Genomic DNA, 14,475 nt, shown 5'->3' on the forward strand with positions numbered 1-14,475 from the left:
TCCACCCTTAATTCAATGTATATGTGCAACACTTCCAATCCTACAACACACCCACTTTCTGATGCAACAACTATTGCCGTAGTAATCTCCGGGTACTTATTTCACTAGTACCGAAAATAAAGCACAGCAATCGAATTGATCGAGTTTGTGCGGAAAAAAAATGCAAAAGCCTACATGCACCCGGTATTCCCAGCCGGTCACCCACGCAAGTACTAACTGAGCCCAACGCCGCTTAACTTCCGAGATCAGACGAGATCGGGTGTATTCAACGTGGTATGGTCGTAGGCGACAGTGGATACAATCTGTGCCGTTTTACGTGACATTTTTCGTTCATCTCAGGCGAAAAGTCGCCACGCTGCCAACGATGAGACGCCTGAAAAGCAGATTGTCTGATTGCGCCAAGGCACTTTCGGCCCAATAACTGGAAACAAAAGTCTGCTAGCGGTCGAATATCATTGGCGTCCTGCTCTGTTCTTGTATCTGGTCAACAAACACACAAGTAAGCTCTCGCTGTCAGAGTAGTTATTTTATTGCACTTTTCGTCATGTGAAAACAGCACGAGATTTCGATATAATGACAATGTGTTAGGCCTAGTATAACTACAAATTGAAATAAGCGGCGGCCAGCAAATGATGACATTCATAGTTGTACGTAGGCCTACGTGCGCATACAAAACAGTTGCAAGCAAATTGATCGTGTTTGCGCGACAAAAATAGCCTTCTACACCCGGTATTCCGAGCCGGTCACCCATGCAAGTACTAACCGGGCCCAACGTTGCTCGACTTCCGAGATCGGACGAGATCGGGTATATTCAACGTGGTATGGTGGTAGGCAAGTGTGGTTACCAATTCTGACGTTTTATGTTGACAATTTCCGTCGCCATGCTGTCGACGAGACGCCAGAAAAGCAGATTGTCTGATTGCGCTGGGGCATTTTCAGCCCGTCTGCCAGCGTTCGAATATCGTTGGCATCCTGCTCTGTTCTTGTATCTTGTGGACAAACACACAATTAAGCTCTCGCTGTCAGAGTAGTTATTTTATTGTACTTTCTGTCATGTCAAAACAGTACGAGAGTTTGATATAATGAAAATGTGTTAGGCCGATTACAATTCCAAATTTCGCGCGATAGTTCATTTGAAAATAAAGCACAGCAATCGAATTGATCGAGTTTGTGCGGAAAAAAAATGCAAAAGCCTACGTGCACCCGGTATTCCCAGCCGGTCACCCATGCAAGTACTAACTGAGCCCAACGCCGCTTAACTTCCGAGATCAGACGAGATCGGGTGTATTCAACGTGGTATGGTCGTAGGCGACAGTGGATACAATCTGTGCCGTTTTACGTGACATTTTTCGTTCATCTCAGGCGAAAAGTCGCCACGCTGCCAACGATGAGACGCCTGAAAAGCAGATTGTCTGATTGCGCCAAGGCACTTTCGGCCCAATAACTGGAAAGAAAAGTCTGCTAGCGGTCGAATATCATTGGCGTCCTGCTCTGTTCTTGCATCTGGTCAACAAACACACAAGTAAGCTCTCGCTGTCAGAGTAGTTATTTTATTGCACTTTTCGTCATGTGAAAACAGCACGAGATTTCGATATAATGACAATGTGTTAGGCCTAGTATAACTACAAATTGAAATAAGCGGCGGCCAGCAAATGATGACATTCATAGTTGTACGTAGGCCTACGTGCGCATACAAAACAGTTGCAAGCAAATTGATCGTGTTTGCGCGACAAAAATAGCCTTCTACACCCGGTATTCCCAGCCGGTCACCCTCGCAAGTACTAACTGAGCCCAACGTCGCTTAAATTCCGGGATCAGACGAGATCGGGTGTATTCAACGTGGTATGGTCGTAGGCGACAGTGGATACAATCTGTGCCGTTTTACGTGACATTTTTCGTTCATCTCAGGCGAAAAGTCGCCACGCTGCCAACGATGAGACGCCTGAAAAGCAGATTGTCTGATTGTGCCAAGGCACTTTCGGCCCAATAACTGGAAAGAAAAGTCTGCTAGCGGTCGAATATCATTGGCGTCCTGCTCTGTTCTTGTATCTGGTCAACAAACACACAAGTAAGCTCTCGCTGTCAGAGTAGTTATTTTATTGCACTTTTCGTCATGTGAAAACAGCACGAGATTTCGATATAATGACAATGTGTTAGGCCCAGTATAACTACAAATTGAAATAAGCGGCAGCCAGCAAATGATGACATTCATAGTTGTACGTAGGCCTACGTGCGCATACAAAACAGTTGCAAGCAAATTGATCGTGTTTGCGCGACAAAAATAGCCTTCTACACCCGGTATTCCCAGCCGGTCACCCATGCAAGTACTAACCGGGCCCAACGTTGCTCGACTTCCGAGATCGGACGAGATCGGGTATATTCAACGTGGTATGGTCGTAGGCAAGTGTGGTTACCAATTCTGACGTTTTATGTTGACAATTTCCGTCGCCATGCTGTCGACGAGACGCCAGAAAAGCAGATTGTCTGATTGCGCTGGGGCATTTTCAACCCGTCTCCCAGCGTTCGAATATCGTTGGCATCCTGCTCTGTTCTTGTATCTTGTGGACAAACACACAATTAAGCTCTCGCTGTCAGAGTAGTTATTTTATTGTACTTTCTGTCATGTCAAAACAGTACGAGAGTTTGATATAATGAAAATGTGTTAGGCCGATTACAATTCCAAATTTCGCGCGATAGTTCATTTGAAAATAAAGCACAGCAATCGAATTGATCGAGTTTGTGCGGAAAAAAAATGCAAAAGCCTACATGCACCCGGTATTCCCAGCCGGTCACCCACGCAAGTACTAACTGAGCCCAACGCCGCTTAACTTCCGAGATCAGACGAGATCGGGTGTATTCAACGTGGTATGGTCGTAGGCGACAGTGGATACAATCTGTGCCGTTTTACGTGACATTTTTCGTTCATCTCAGGCGAAAAGTCGCCACGCTGCCAACGATGAGACGCCTGAAAAGCAGATTGTCTGATTGCGCCAAGGCACTTTCGGCCCAATAACTGGAAAGAAAAGTCTGCTAGCGGTCGAATATCATTGGCGTCCTGCTCTGTTCTTGTATCTGGTCAACAAACACACAAGTAAGCTCTCGCTGTCAGAGTAGTTATTTTATTGCACTTTTCGTCATGTGAAAACAGCACGAGATTTCGATATAATGACAATGTGTTAGGCCTAGTATAACTACAAATTGAAATAAGCGGCGGCCAGCAAATGATGACATTTATAGTTGTACGTAGGCCTACGTGCGCATACAAAACAGTTGCAATCTAATTGATCGAGTTTGTGCGACAAAAATGCAAAAGCCGTCTACTACACACGGTATTCCCAGCCGGTCACCCATGCAAGTACTAACCGGGCCCAACGTTTCTTGACTTCCGAGATCGGACGAGATCGGGTATATTCAACGTGGTATGGTCGTAGGCAAGTGTGGTTACCAATTCTGACGTTTTATGTGACAATTTCCGTCGACAGCCGCCAGAAAAGCAGATTGTCTGATTGCGCTGGGGCATTTTCAACCCGTCTGCCAGCGTTCGAATATCGTTGGCATCCTGCTCTGTTCTTGTATCTTGTGGACAAACACACAATTAAGCTCTCGCTGTCAGAGTAGTTATTTTATTGTACTTTCTGTCATGTCAAAACAGTACGAGAGTTTGATATAATGAAAATGTGTTAGGCCGATTACAATTCCAAATTTCGCGCGATAGTTCATTTGAAAATAAAGCACAGCAATCGAATTGATCGAGTTTGTGCGGAAAAAAAATGCAAAAGCCTACGTGCACCCGGTATTCCCAGCCGGTCACCCATGCAAGTACTAACTGAGCCCAACGCCGCTTAACTTCCGAGATCAGACGAGATCGGGTGTATTCAACGTGGTATGGTCGTAGGCGACAGTGGATACAATCTGTGCCGTTTTACGTGACATTTTTCGTTCATCTCAGGCGAAAAGTCGCCACGCTGCCAACGATGAGACGCCTGAAAAGCAGATTGTCTGATTGCGCCAAGGCACTTTCGGCCCAATAACTGGAAAGAAAAGTCTGCTAGCGGTCGAATATCATTGGCGTCCTGCTCTGTTCTTGCATCTGGTCAACAAACACACAAGTAAGCTCTCGCTGTAGGAGTAGTTATTTTATTGCACTTTTCGTCATGTGAAAACAGCACGAGATTTCGATATAATGACAATGTGTTAGGCCTAGTATAACTACAAATTGAAATAAGCGGCGGCCAGCAAATGATGACATTCATAGTTGTACGTAGGCCTACGTGCGCATACAAAACAGTTGCAAGCAAATTGATCGTGTTTGCGCGACAAAAATAGCCTTCTACACCCGGTATTCCCAGCCGGTCACCCACGCAAGTACTAACTGAGCCCAACGTCGCTTAAATTCCGAGATCAGACGAGATCGGGTGTATTCAACGTGGTATGGTCGTAGGCGACAGTGGATACAATCTGTGCCGTTTTACGTGACATTTTTCGTTCATCTCAGGCGAAAAGTCGCCACGCTGCCAACGATGAGACGCCTGAAAAGCAGATTGTCTGATTGCGTCAAGGCACTTTCGGCCCAATAACTGGAAAGAAAAGTCTGCTAGCGGTCGAATATCATTGGCGTCCTGCTCTGTTCTTGTATCTGGTCAACAAACACACAAGTAAGCTCTCGCTGTCAGAGTAGTTATTTTATTGCACTTTTCGTCATGTGAAAACAGCACGAGATTTCGATATAATGACAATGTGTTAGGCCTAGTATAACTACAAATTGAAATAAGCGGCGGCCAGCAAATGATGACATTCATAGTTGTACGTAGGCCTACGTGCGCATACAAAACAGTTGCAAGCAAATTGATCGTGTTTGCGCGACAAAAATAGCCTTCTACACCCGGTATTCCCAGCCGGTCACCCATGCAAGTACTAACCGGGCCCAACGTTGCTTGACTTCCGAGATCGGACGAGATCGGGTATATTCAACGTGGTATGGTCGTAGGCAAGTGTGGTTACCAATTCTGACGTTTTATGTTGACAATTTCCGTCGCCATGCTGTCGACGAGACGCCAGAAAAGCAGATTGTCTGATTGCGCTGGGGCATTTTCAACCCGTCTGCCAGCGTTCGAATATCGTTGGCATCCTGCTCTGTTCTTGTATCTTGTGGACAAACACACAATTAAGCTCTCGCTGTCAGAGTAGTTATTTTATTGTACTTTCTGTCATGTCAAAACAGTACGAGAGTTTGATATAATGAAAATGTGTTAGGCCGATTACAATTCCAAATTTCGCGCGATAGTTCATTTGAAAATAAAGCACAGCAATCGAATTGATCGAGTTTGTGCGGAAAAAAAATGCAAAAGCCTACATGCACCCGGTATTCCCAGCCGGTCACCCATGCAAGTACTAACTGAGCCCAACGCCGCTTAACTTCCGAGATCAGACGAGATCGGGTGTATTCAACGTGGTATGGTCGTAGGCGACAGTGGATACAATCTGTGCCGTTTTACGTGACATTTTTCGTTCATCTCAGGCGAAAAGTCGCCACGCTGCCAACGATGAGACGCCTGAAAAGCAGATTGTCTGATTGCGTCAAGGCACTTTCGGCCCAATAACTGGAAAGAAAAGTCTGCTAGCGGTCGAATATCATTGGCGTCCTGCTCTGTTCTTGTATCTGGTCAACAAACACACAAGTAAGCTCTCGCTGTCAGAGTAGTTATTTTATTGCACTTTTCGTCATGTGAAAACAGCACGAGATTTCGATATAATGACAATGTGTTAGGCCTAGTATAACTACAAATTGAAATAAGCGGCGGCCAGCAAATGATGACATTCATAGTTGTACGTAGGCCTACGTGCGCATACAAAACAGTTGCAAGCAAATTGATCGTGTTTGCGCGACAAAAATAGCCTTCTACACCCGGTATTCCCAGCCGGTCACCCATGCAAGTACTAACCGGGCCCAACGTTTCTTGACTTCCGAGATCGGACGAGATCGGGTATATTCAACGTGGTATGGTCGTAGGCAAGTGTGGCTACCAATTCTGACGTTTTATGTGACAATTTCCGTCGACAGCCGCCAGAAAAGCAGATTGTCTGATTGCGCTGGGGCATTTTCAACCCGTCTGCCAGCGTTCGAATATCGTTGGCATCCTGCTCTGTTCTTGTATCTTGTGGACAAACACACAATTAAGCTCTCGCTGTCAGAGTAGTTATTTTATTGTACTTTCTGTCATGTCAAAACAGTACGAGAGTTTGATATAATGAAAATGTGTTAGTCCGATTACAATTCCAAATTTCGCGCGATAGTTCATTTGAAAATAAAGCACAGCAATCGAATTGATCGAGTTTCCGCGGAAAAAAAAAATGCAAAAGCCTACATGCACCCGGTATTCCCAGCCGGTCACCCATGCACGTACTAACTGAGCCCAACGCCGCTTAACTTCCGAGATCAGACGAGATCGGGTGTATTCAACGTGGTATGGTCGTAGGCGACAGTGGATACAATCTGTGCCGTTTTACGTGACATTTTTCGTTCATCTCAGGCGAAAAGTCGCCACGCTGCCAACGATGAGACGCCTGAAAAGCAGATTGTCTGATTGTGCCAAGGCACTTTCGGCCCAATAACTGGAAAGGAAAGTCTGCTAGCGGTCGAATATCATTGGCGTCCTGCTCTGTTCTTGTATCTGGTCAACAAACACACAAGTAAGCTCTCGCTGTCAGAGTAGTTATTTTATTGCACTTTTCGTCATGTGAAAACAGCACGAGATTTCGATATAATGACAATGTGTTAGGCCTAGTATAACTACAAATTGAAATAAGCGGCGGCCAGCAAATGATGACATTCATAGTTGTACGTAGGCCTACGTGCGCATACAAAACAGTTGCAAGCAAATTGATCGTGTTTGCGCGACAAAAATAGCCTTCTACACCCGGTATTCCCAGCCGGTCACCCATGCAAGTACTAACCGGGCCCAACGTTGCTTGACTTCCGAGATCGGACGAGATCGGGTATATTCAACGTGGTATGGTCGTAGGCAAGTGTGGTTACCAATTCTGACGTTTTATGTTGACAATTTCCGTCGCCATGCTGTCGACGAGACGCCAGAAAAGCAGATTGTCTGATTGCGCTGGGGCATTTTCAACCCGTCTGCCAGCGTTCGAATATCGTTGGCATCCTGCTCTGTTCTTGTATCTTGTGGACAAACACACAATTAAGCTCTCGCTGTCAGAGTAGTTATTTTATTGTACTTTCTGTCATGTCAAAACAGTACGAGAGTTTGATATTATGAAAATGTGTTAGGCCGATTACAATTCCAAATTTCGCGCGATAGTTCATTTGAAAATAAAGCACAGCAATCGAATTGATCGAGTTTGTGCGGAAAAAAAATGCAAAAGCCTACATGCACCCGGTATTCCCAGCCGGTCACCCATGCAAGTACTAACTGAGCCCAACGCCGCTTAACTTCCGAGATCAGACGAGATCGGGTGTATTCAACGTGGTATGGTCGTAGGCGACAGTGGATACAATCTGTGCCGTTTTACGTGACATTTTTCGTTCATCTCATGCGAAAAGTCGCCACGCTGCCAACGATGAGACGCCTGAAAAGCAGATTGTCTGATTGCGCCAAGGCACTTTCGGCCCAATAACTGGAAAGAAAAGTCTGCTAGCGGTCGAATATCATTGGCGTCCTGCTCTGTTCTTGTATCTGGTCAACAAACACACAAGTAAGCTCTCGCTGTCAGAGTAGTTATTTTATTGCACTTTTCGTCATGTGAAAACAGCACGAGATTTCGATATAATGACAATGTGTTAGGCCTAGTATAACTACAAATTGAAATAAGCGGCGGCCAGCAAATGATGACATTCATAGTTGTACGTAGGCCTACGTGCGCATACAAAACAGTTGCAAGCAAATTGATCGTGTTTGCGCGACAAAAATAGCCTTCTACACCCGGTATTCCCAGCCGGTCACCCATGCAAGTACTAACCGGGCCCAACGTTGCTTGACTTCCGAGATCGGACGAGATCGGGTATATTCAACGTGGTATGGTCGTAGGCAAGTGTGGTTACCAATTCTGACGTTTTATGTTGACAATTTCCGTCGCCATGCTGTCGACGAGACGCCAGAAAAGCAGATTGTCTGATTGCGCTGGGGCATTTTCAACCCGTCTGCCAGCGTTCGAATATCGTTGGCATCCTGCTCTGTTCTTGTATCTTGTGGACAAACACACAATTAAGCTCTCGCTGTCAGAGTAGTTATTTTATTGTACTTTCTGTCATGTCAAAACAGTACGAGAGTTTGATATAATGAAAATGTGTTAGGCCGATTACAATTCCAAATTTCGCGCGATAGTTCATTTGAAAATAAAGCACAGCAATCGAATTGATCGAGTTTGTGCGGAAAAAAAATGCAAAAGCCTACATGCACCCGGTATTCCCAGCCGGTCACCCATGCAAGTACTAACTGAGCCCAACGCCGCTCAACTTCCGAGATCAGACGAGATCGGGTGTATTCAACGTGGTATGGTCGTAGGCGACAGTGGATACAATCTGTACCGTTTTACGTGACATTTTTCGTTCATCTCAGGCGAAAAGTCGCCACGCTGCCAACGATGAGACGCCTGAAAAGCAGATTGTCTGATTGCGCCAAGGCACTTTCGGCCCAATAACTGGAAAGAAAAGTCTGCTAGCGGTCGAATATCATTGGCGTCCTGCTCTGTTCTTGTATCTGGTCAACAAACACACAAGTAAGCTCTCGCTGTCAGAGTAGTTATTTTATTGCACTTTTCGTCATATGAAAACAGCACGAGATTTCGATATAATGACAATGTGTTAGGCCTAGTATAACTACAAATTGAAATAAGCGGCGGCCAGCAAATGATGACATTCATAGTTGTACGTAGGCCTACGTGCGCATACAAAACAGTTGCAAGCAAATTGATCGTGTTTGCGCGACAAAAATAGCCTTCTACACCCGGTATTCCCAGCCGGTCACCCATGCAAGTACTAACCGGGCCCAACGTTGCTTGACTTCCGAGATCGGACGAGATCGGGTATATTCAACGTGGTATGGTCGTAGGCAAGTGTGGTTACCAATTCTGACGTTTTATGTTGACAATTTCCGTCGCCATGCTGTCGACGAGACGCCAGAAAAGCAGATTGTCTGATTGCGCTGGGGCATTTTCAACCCGTCTGCCAGCGTTCGAATATCGTTGGCATCCTGCTCTGTTCTTGTATCTTGTGGACAAACACACAATTAAGCTCTCGCTGTCAGAGTAGTTATTTTATTGTACTTTCTGTCATGTCAAAACAGTACGAGAGTTTGATACAATGAAAATGTGTTAGGCCGATTACAATTCCAAATTTCGCGCGATAGTTCATTTGAAAATAAAGCACAGCAATCGAATTGATCGAGTTTGTGCGGAAAAAAAATGCAAAAGCCTACATGCACCCGGTATTCCCAGCCGGTCACCCATGCAAGTACTAACTGAGCCCAACGCCGCTTAACTTCCGAGATCAGACGAGATCGGGTGTATTCAACGTGGTATGGTCGTAGGCGACAGTGGATACAATCTGTTCCGTTTTACGTGACATTTTTCGTTCATCTCAGGCGAAAAGTCGCCACGCTGCCACCGATGAGACGCCTGAAAAGCAGATTGTCTGATTGCGCCAAGGCACTTTCGGCCCAATAACTGGAAAGAAAAGTCTGCTAGCGGTCGAATATCATTGGCGTCCTGCTCTGTTCTTGTATCTGGTCAACAAACACACAAGTAAGCTCTCGCTGTCAGAGTAGTTATTTTATTGCACTTTTCGTCATGTGAAAACAGCACGAGATTTCGATATAATGACAATGTGTTAGGCCTAGTATAACTACAAATTGAAATAAGCGGCGGCCAGCAAATGATGACATTCATAGTTGTACGTAGGCCTACGTGCGCATACAAAACAGTTGCAAGCAAATTGATCGTGTTTGCGCGACAAAAATAGCCTTCTACACCCGGTATTCCCAGCCGGTCACCCATGCAAGTACTAACCGGGCCCAACGTTTCTTGACTTCCGAGATCGGACGAGATCGGGTATATTCAACGTGGTATGGTCGTAGGCAAGTGTGGTTACCAATTCTGACGTTTTATGTGACAATTTCCGTCGACAGCCGCCAGAAAAGCAGATTGTCTGATTGCGCTGGGGCATTTTCAACCCGTCTGCCAGGGTTCGAATATCGTTGGCATCCTGCTCTGTTCTTGTATCTTTTGGACAAACACACAATTAAGCTCTCGCTGTCAGAGTAGTTATTTTATTGTACTTTCTGTCATGTCAAAACAGTACGAGAGTTTGATATAATGAAAATGTGTTAGGCCGATTACAATTCCAAATTTCGCGCGATAGTTCATTTGAAAATAAAGCACAGCAATCGAATTGATCGAGTTTGTGCGGAAAAAAAATGCAAAAGCCTACATGCACTCGGTATTCCCAGCCGGTCACCCATGCAAGTACTAACTGAGCCCAACGCCGCTTAACTTCCGAGATCAGACGAGATCGGGTGTATTCAACGTGGTATGGTCGTAGGCGACAGTGGATACAATCTGTGCCGTTTTACGTGACATTTTTCGTTCATCTCAGGCGAAAAGTCGCCACGCTGCCAACGATGAGACGCCTGAAAAGCAGATTGTCTGATTGCGCCAAGGCACTTTCGGCCCAATAACTGGAAAGAAAAGTCTGCTAGCGGTCGAATATCATTGGCGTCCTGCTCTGTTCTTGTATCTGGTCAACAAACACACAAGTAAGCTCTCGCTGTCAGAGTAGTTATTTTATTGCACTTTTCGTCATGTGAAAACAGCACGAGATTTCAATATAATGACAATGTGTTAGGCCTAGTATAACTACAAATTGAAATAAGCGGCGGCCAGCAAATGATGACATTCATAGTTGTACGTAGGCCTACGTGCGCATACAAAACAGTTGCAAGCAAATTGATCGTGTTTGCGCGACAAAAATAGCCTTCTACACCCGGTATTCCCAGCCGGTCACCCATGCAAGTACTAACCGGGCCCAACGTTGCTTGACTTCCGAGATCGGACGAGATCGGGTATATTCAACGTGGTATGGTCGTAGGCAAGTGTGGTTACCAATTCTGACGTTTTATGTTGACAATTTCCGTCGCCATGCTGTCGACGAGACGCCAGAAAAGCAGATTGTCTGATTGCGCTGGGGCATTTTCAACCCGTCTGCCAGTGTTCGAATATCGTTGGCATCCTGCTCTGTTCTTGTATCTTGTGGACAAACACACAATTAAGCTCTCGCTGTCAGAGTAGTTTTTTTATTGTACTTTCTGTCATGTCAAAACAGTACGAGAGTTTGATATAATGAAAATGTGTTAGGCCGATTACAATTCCAAATTTCGCGCGATAGTTCATTTGAAAATAAAGCACAGCAATCGAATTGATCGAGTTTGTGCGGAAAAAAAATGCAAAAGCCTACATGCACCCGGTATTCCCAGCCGGTCACCCATGCAAGTACTAACTGAGCCCAACGCCGCTTAACTTCCGAGATCAGACGAGATCGGGTGTATTCAACGTGGTATGGTCGTAGGCGACAGTGGATACAATCTGTGCCGTTTTACGTGACATTTTTCGTTCATCTCAGGCGAAAAGTCGCCACGCTGCCAACGATGAGACGCCTGAAAAGCAGATTGTCTGATTGCGCCAAGGCACTTTCGGCCCAATAACTGGAAAGAAAAGTCTGCTAGCGGTCGAATATCATTGGCGTCCTGCTCTGTTCTTGTATCTGGTCAACAAACACACAAGTAAGCTCTCGCTGTCAGAGTAGTTATTTTATTGCACTTTTCGTCATGTGAAAACAGCACGAGATTTCGATATAATGACAATGTGTTAGGCCTAGTATAACTACAAATTGAAATAAGCGGCGGCCAGCAAATGATGACATTTATAGTTGTACGTAGGCCTACGTGCGCATACAAAACAGTTGCAATCTAATTGATCGAGTTTGTGCGACAAAAATGCAAAAGCCGTCTACTACACATGGTATTCCCAGCCGGTCACCCATGCAAGTACTAACCGGGCCCAACGTTTCTTGACTTCCGAGATCGGACGAGATCGGGTATATTCAACGTGGTATGGTCGTAGGCAAGTGTGGTTACCAATTCTGACGTTTTATGTGACAATTTCCGTCGACAGCCGCCAGAAAAGCAGATTGTCTGATTGCGCTGGGGCATTTTCAACCCGTCTGCCAGCGTTCGAATATCGTTGGCATCCTGCTCTGTTCTTGTATCTTGTGGACAAACACACAATTAAGCTCTCGCTGTCAGAGTAGTTATTTTATTGTACTTTCTGTCATGTCAAAACAGTACGAGAGTTTGATATAATGAAAATGTGTTAGGCCGATTACAATTCCAAATTTCGCGCGATAGTTCATTTGAAAATAAAGCACAGCAATCGAATTGATCGAGTTTGCGCGGAAAAAAAATGCAAAAGCCTACATGCACCCGGTATTCCCAGCCGGTCACCCATGCAAGTACTAACTGAGCCCAACGCCGCTTAACTTCCGAGATCAGACGAGATCGGGTGTATTCAACGTGGTATGGTCGTAGGCGACAGTGGATACAATCTGTGCCGTTTTACGTGACATTTTTCGTTCATCTCAGGCGAAAAGTCGCCACGCTGCCAACGATGAGACGCCTGAAAAGCAGATTGTCTGATTGTGCCAAGGCACTTTCGGCCCAATAACTGGAAAGAAAAGTCTGCTAGCGGTCGAATATCATTGGCGTCCTGCTCTGTTCTTGTATCTGGTCAACAAACACACAAGTAAGCTCTCGCTGTCAGAGTAGTTATTTTATTGCACTTTTCGTCATGTGAAAACAGCACGAGATTTCAATATAATGACAATGTGTTAGGCCTAGTATAACTACAAATTGAAATAAGCGGCGGCCAGCAAATGATGACATTCATAGTTGTACGTAGGCCTACGTGCGCATACAAAACAGTTGCAAGCAAATTGATCGTGTTTGCGCGACAAAAATAGCCTTCTACACCCGGTATTCCCAGCCGGTCACCCATGCAAGTACTAACCGCGCCCAACGTTGCTTGACTTCCGAGATCGGACGAGATCGGGTATATTCAACGTGGTATGGTCGTAGGCAAGTGTGGTTACCAATTCTGACGTTTTATGTTGACAATTTCCGTCGCCATGCTGTCGACGAGACGCCAGAAAAGCAGATTGTCTGATTGCGCTGGGGCATTTTCAACCCGTCTGCCAGCGTTCGAATATCGTTGGCATCCTGCTCTGTTCTTGTATCTTGTGGACAAACACACAATTAAGCTCTCGCTGTCAGAGTAGTTATTTTATTGTACTTTCTGTCATGTCAAAACAGTACGAGAGTTTGATATAATGAAAATGTGTTAGGCCGATTACAATTCCAAATTTCGCGCGATAGTTCATTTGAAAATAAAGCACAGCAATCGAATTGATCGAGTTTGTGCGGAAAAAAAATGCAAAAGCCTACATGCACCCGGTATTCCCAGCCGGTCACCCATGCAAGTACTAACTGAGCCCAACGCCGCTTAACTTCCGAGATCAGACGAGTTCGGGTGTATTCAACGTGGTATGGTCGTAGGCGACAGTGGATACAATCTGTGCCGTTTTACGTGACATTTTTCGTTCATCTCATGCGAAAAGTCGCCACGCTGCCAACGATGAGACGCCTGAAAAGCAGATTGTCTGATTGCGCCAAGGCACTTTCGGCCCAATAACTGGAAAGAAAAGTCTGCTAGCGGTCGAATATCATTGGCGTCCTGCTCTGTTCTTGTATCTGGTCAACAAACACACAAGTAAGCTCTCGCTGTCAGAGTAGTTATTTTATTGCACTTTTCGTCATGTGAAAACAGCACGAGATTTCGATATAATGACAATGTGTTAGGCCTAGTATAACTACAAATTGAAATAAGCGGCGGCCAGCAAATGATGACATTCATAGTTGTACGTAGGCCTACGTGCGCATACAAAACAGTTGCAAGCAAATTGATCGTGTTTGCGCGACAAAAATAGCCTTCTACACCCGGTATTCCCAGCCGGTCACCCATGCAAGTACTAACCGGGCCCAACGTTGCTTGACTTCCGAGATCGGACGAGATCGGGTATATTCAACGTGGTATGGTCGTAGGCAAGTGTGGTTACCAATTCTGACGTTTTATGTTGACAATTTCCGTCGCCATGCTGTCGACGAGACGCCAGAAAAGCAGATTGTCTGATTGCGCTGGGGCATTTTCAACCCGTCTGCCAGCGTTCGAATATCGTTGGCATCCTGCTCTGTTCTTGTATCTTGTGGACAAACACACAATTAAGCTCTCGCTGTCAGAGTAGTTATTTTATTGTACTTTCTGTCATGTCAAAACAGTACGAGAGTTTGATATAATGAAAATGTGTTAGGCCGATTACAATTCCAAATTTCGCGCGATAGTTCATTTGAAAAT

General features: G+C 45.3%; 6 non-coding genes and 22 pseudogenes across 6 annotated transcripts; all 28 read right to left on the reverse strand.

The window, feature by feature from the left end:
• Positions 1-167: 167 nt before the first annotated feature.
• On the reverse strand, positions 168-287 carry LOC145450527 (5S ribosomal RNA; annotated as a pseudogene).
• Positions 288-714: 427 nt separating this feature from the next.
• On the reverse strand, positions 715-833 carry LOC145450722 (5S ribosomal RNA; annotated as a pseudogene).
• Positions 834-1,190: 357 nt separating this feature from the next.
• On the reverse strand, positions 1,191-1,310 carry LOC145454668 (5S ribosomal RNA; annotated as a pseudogene).
• Positions 1,311-1,737: 427 nt separating this feature from the next.
• Positions 1,738-1,856, reverse strand: LOC145451310 (5S ribosomal RNA; annotated as a pseudogene).
• Positions 1,857-2,283: 427 nt separating this feature from the next.
• On the reverse strand, positions 2,284-2,402 carry LOC145454500 (5S ribosomal RNA; annotated as a pseudogene).
• Positions 2,403-2,759: 357 nt separating this feature from the next.
• On the reverse strand, positions 2,760-2,879 carry LOC145450531 (5S ribosomal RNA; annotated as a pseudogene).
• Positions 2,880-3,314: 435 nt separating this feature from the next.
• On the reverse strand, positions 3,315-3,433 carry LOC145450766 (5S ribosomal RNA; annotated as a pseudogene).
• Positions 3,434-3,777: 344 nt separating this feature from the next.
• LOC145454675 (5S ribosomal RNA) lies at positions 3,778-3,897 on the reverse strand (annotated as a pseudogene).
• A 427-nt stretch (positions 3,898-4,324) lies between these two features.
• On the reverse strand, positions 4,325-4,443 carry LOC145450786 (5S ribosomal RNA; annotated as a pseudogene).
• Positions 4,444-4,870: 427 nt separating this feature from the next.
• Positions 4,871-4,989, reverse strand: LOC145452997 (5S ribosomal RNA). Its single transcript, XR_013919610.1, has one exon. It is a non-coding gene; the product is annotated as a 5S ribosomal RNA (ribosomal RNA).
• Positions 4,990-5,346: 357 nt separating this feature from the next.
• On the reverse strand, positions 5,347-5,466 carry LOC145450181 (5S ribosomal RNA; annotated as a pseudogene).
• Positions 5,467-5,893: 427 nt separating this feature from the next.
• Positions 5,894-6,012, reverse strand: LOC145454152 (5S ribosomal RNA; annotated as a pseudogene).
• A 346-nt stretch (positions 6,013-6,358) lies between these two features.
• Positions 6,359-6,478, reverse strand: LOC145450836 (5S ribosomal RNA; annotated as a pseudogene).
• Positions 6,479-6,905: 427 nt separating this feature from the next.
• LOC145453008 (5S ribosomal RNA) lies at positions 6,906-7,024 on the reverse strand. Its single transcript, XR_013919611.1, has one exon. It is a non-coding gene; the product is annotated as a 5S ribosomal RNA (ribosomal RNA).
• A 357-nt stretch (positions 7,025-7,381) lies between these two features.
• LOC145450186 (5S ribosomal RNA) lies at positions 7,382-7,501 on the reverse strand (annotated as a pseudogene).
• Positions 7,502-7,928: 427 nt separating this feature from the next.
• Positions 7,929-8,047, reverse strand: LOC145453019 (5S ribosomal RNA). Its single transcript, XR_013919612.1, has one exon. It is a non-coding gene; the product is annotated as a 5S ribosomal RNA (ribosomal RNA).
• Positions 8,048-8,404: 357 nt separating this feature from the next.
• Positions 8,405-8,524, reverse strand: LOC145450925 (5S ribosomal RNA; annotated as a pseudogene).
• Positions 8,525-8,951: 427 nt separating this feature from the next.
• LOC145453041 (5S ribosomal RNA) lies at positions 8,952-9,070 on the reverse strand. Its single transcript, XR_013919614.1, has one exon. It is a non-coding gene; the product is annotated as a 5S ribosomal RNA (ribosomal RNA).
• Positions 9,071-9,427: 357 nt separating this feature from the next.
• Positions 9,428-9,547, reverse strand: LOC145450190 (5S ribosomal RNA; annotated as a pseudogene).
• Positions 9,548-9,974: 427 nt separating this feature from the next.
• LOC145454156 (5S ribosomal RNA) lies at positions 9,975-10,093 on the reverse strand (annotated as a pseudogene).
• Positions 10,094-10,437: 344 nt separating this feature from the next.
• LOC145454474 (5S ribosomal RNA) lies at positions 10,438-10,557 on the reverse strand (annotated as a pseudogene).
• Positions 10,558-10,984: 427 nt separating this feature from the next.
• LOC145453052 (5S ribosomal RNA) lies at positions 10,985-11,103 on the reverse strand. Its single transcript, XR_013919615.1, has one exon. It is a non-coding gene; the product is annotated as a 5S ribosomal RNA (ribosomal RNA).
• A 357-nt stretch (positions 11,104-11,460) lies between these two features.
• Positions 11,461-11,580, reverse strand: LOC145450196 (5S ribosomal RNA; annotated as a pseudogene).
• Positions 11,581-12,015: 435 nt separating this feature from the next.
• LOC145450642 (5S ribosomal RNA) lies at positions 12,016-12,134 on the reverse strand (annotated as a pseudogene).
• Positions 12,135-12,478: 344 nt separating this feature from the next.
• LOC145450210 (5S ribosomal RNA) lies at positions 12,479-12,598 on the reverse strand (annotated as a pseudogene).
• A 427-nt stretch (positions 12,599-13,025) lies between these two features.
• On the reverse strand, positions 13,026-13,144 carry LOC145454646 (5S ribosomal RNA; annotated as a pseudogene).
• Positions 13,145-13,501: 357 nt separating this feature from the next.
• LOC145450728 (5S ribosomal RNA) lies at positions 13,502-13,621 on the reverse strand (annotated as a pseudogene).
• Positions 13,622-14,048: 427 nt separating this feature from the next.
• Positions 14,049-14,167, reverse strand: LOC145453063 (5S ribosomal RNA). Its single transcript, XR_013919616.1, has one exon. It is a non-coding gene; the product is annotated as a 5S ribosomal RNA (ribosomal RNA).
• Between the last annotated feature and the right edge of the window lie 308 nt (positions 14,168-14,475).

This window comes from Botryllus schlosseri, chromosome 1, assembly GCF_051294905.1.
Source record: "Botryllus schlosseri isolate E-star chromosome 1, Bs_hap1, whole genome shotgun sequence".
In the NCBI taxonomy this organism is placed as follows: Eukaryota; Metazoa; Chordata; class Ascidiacea; order Stolidobranchia; family Styelidae; genus Botryllus; species Botryllus schlosseri.